Consider the following 2,153-nt stretch of genomic DNA (forward strand, 5'->3'; position numbering starts at 1 on the left):
GGTTCGGGATCCCTCACTGTCATCATGACCCTGTGATCGGGGACTCTGTATGGGTTTTGAATCTCGGGGCCCCTTTCTGTTGTTGTGATCCCCACGGCTGGGACCCCTGTCTGGGATCTGTGATCTTGTGATCCCTTTCTGTTATTGTGACCCCACGGTTGGAAAATCCTGCTTGGGGTCAGGAGATGGGAGGCTGATTTACCTAGAGGCTGTAATGTCAGATATGTGCTTTGCTTATTGTCATGGGTTGACATTTGACAAAATGCCAATGCACCCATGAGGGTATATTTTACCTAATGAACTGCTGTGAGATGTGGTCAAGAACAGAGCAGCGCAGGCCTAATACTTGAAGCAGACAGACAATTTATTACACTACATAACAATGGACAATAGAAAAGGAAAGAAAAACCCAACCACCCAAAAGCAGAAGAGAAAACCTCCCAAAACACTGCTTCTCCTCCCCCCAATTCCATTCCATACATGCTCACTCAGTTGTCTCCAGCACATTACCTTCATCTACTTGCTTAATCCCTCAACAACCCTGGGTTCCTAATCCAAATCATCATCCTTTAAAATTCAGACAATCCACATTCCATCCAGGACGAGAGGAGTCTCTCTCGCACCACAGACCACCCCCCCACAGGAAACACAGGTCCACCATCCCGTGTTCCCACGTCACCCATGGCACTGCCTCGAGGGGTCTGCCAGGGTGACACCCTCCTTTCCATGTCCGGCACTCTCACTGCCGTCCATGGACCTGCACTGTAACAGGGCTCTTTTTAAGGATGTTTTGGCCAAGTACCAAAAACCAGCCATCTTCTCATTTTGGGACTCAGGTCCCCCCCATTTACCCCTGGGGCCGGGGGCTCCACAAAGCAGGCCAAAACGTCTCTGGGTTTGAGCCAAAAACATCCACCCAAACACAGTCTTATTTATAGTCAGGAGGGTCCAGGGTCCGTCTATGGCTATCATTATGCAAGAAAAGTCCAGCCTCATAAGCCACTCCTCTTCATTCCGGCAATCGAAGGGGCTTCTTTTCATCTCACATTACCCTCTCGGTCCCAGGCTGTCCTCTCTCTTCTAAAACCACCAACTATGAGAATACAGCGTCCAGGGATAACTCTCTTCTGCCTTAGAAAGAGTTAAAAGCTTTATCTCCCACCACCAAGGTCAGGCACAGGCGATCGCAGACACTGCAGTTCTCACAAGCAGCTCCAACTCGGCACCTTCTCTCTGTGGGGGGAGGAGAGAGAGACGGGACCGGGGGGGGGGAAGGGGGGGGGGAACGGGATGGGACAGGGAGGGGGGAAGGAAGGCACCTCCAAAGTTCTCCCTCCACCCCTCCATTCTAGATGGAAGCTGGACCAGCTCCACTCCAGCTCCCTCTGTTCCCCACCCCGAGGCCCACCTTGCTCAGCCAGGCCCACCTTGCTCCCCTCCCCCACCCGGCCTAGCCAGGCCGGCAGGGGAGAGGAGAAGACGCTCCCTCTCCGAAAGCAGAGCAGGGAAAGAGAGAGTCCTGCTGGGAAATCCGGCTTTTAACCCCTCGTGTCCTCAGAGGCGTGTCCACCTCTTAGTGGCCAACAAAGGTGCCAATATTCAGATCTAAAGACTGATTGGTTTGACCACTACTTCCAAAAAAACTCACTTCCCTTCAAACCACGACACTTATAGTCTTACTAGAGTTTTGCTTGTTAGGAATTCTATGCTTTGTTTGCTGTTTCATTAGAGTTGTGTGTGTTAAGATTTCTATGCTTTGGTTATTGTTTTATTTAGACTTTGCTTGTTTATGTTTATAACTGATTGTATTGTAAGACCGCTCTTAGAACTCTCGCACCTTCAGATATATGCTCTGTAAATAAACCACTCTGCTTAGATACTAAAATGCTGTAAGACCTTATAAAGACTTTTATACCCGTACAACGACCTAGGCACAAAGTGCCATTTTGCTTTCTCAGTTTTTCAAGGAAGTGTTTTTCAATTCATGAAGCCCCCCCACCATCATCCTTCCTACCACAACCTGAAAGCATCTTGATTCTCTTTCCAAAATCACAAGGGACACCTCAGAGTTCAGCAAGTTCTGCCAGTACAGCCCTTGGTGCCCCTGTCTCCCTGCCTGTCAGCCTTGTTTTCATACTCAGTCACCTAATTAT

General features: G+C 49.4%; 1 long non-coding RNA gene across 1 annotated transcript; it reads right to left on the reverse strand.

The window, feature by feature from the left end:
- Positions 1–346: 346 nt before the first annotated feature.
- On the reverse strand, positions 347–1,663 carry LOC134565093 (uncharacterized). The gene is made up of 2 exons (XR_010083767.1): positions 1,409–1,663; positions 347–1,233 (listed from the first exon to the last, which is right to left on the reverse strand). It is a non-coding gene; the product is annotated as an uncharacterized LOC134565093 (long non-coding RNA).
- Positions 1,664–2,153: the final 490 nt, after the last annotated feature.

This window comes from Prinia subflava (assembly GCF_021018805.1).
Source record: "Prinia subflava isolate CZ2003 ecotype Zambia chromosome W unlocalized genomic scaffold, Cam_Psub_1.2 scaffold_33_NEW, whole genome shotgun sequence".
Classification (NCBI taxonomy): domain Eukaryota; kingdom Metazoa; phylum Chordata; class Aves; order Passeriformes; family Cisticolidae; genus Prinia; species Prinia subflava.